Here is a 303-nt window from a genome sequence, read left to right on the forward strand (position 1 = left end):
AACATCGTAGCACGAACTATAACGTTCGATGATTATACCCGATGTTTAAACAATGAAATTAAAATGACGTCAACAGTCGTGCATAAAATCAAATAATCAAGTATATACGATATTTGAGATGAAAATCGCTCTGACTCCGATTACAAATCGAATTCAATCAAAACATTATCATGGGGACATTATCGAATACCTTTTAAAAAAAGGTCGTGTAATGTAATTGTATTATTGAAATGTATTTTATTATATTATCGAAATATATAATTCTAAATAATTATTGTATATAGTATTATATTTATACAGTAT

This window comes from Atta colombica, unplaced genomic scaffold (assembly GCF_001594045.1).
Source record: "Atta colombica isolate Treedump-2 unplaced genomic scaffold, Acol1.0 scaffold7, whole genome shotgun sequence".
Lineage (NCBI taxonomy): Eukaryota > Metazoa > Arthropoda > Insecta > Hymenoptera > Formicidae > Atta > Atta colombica.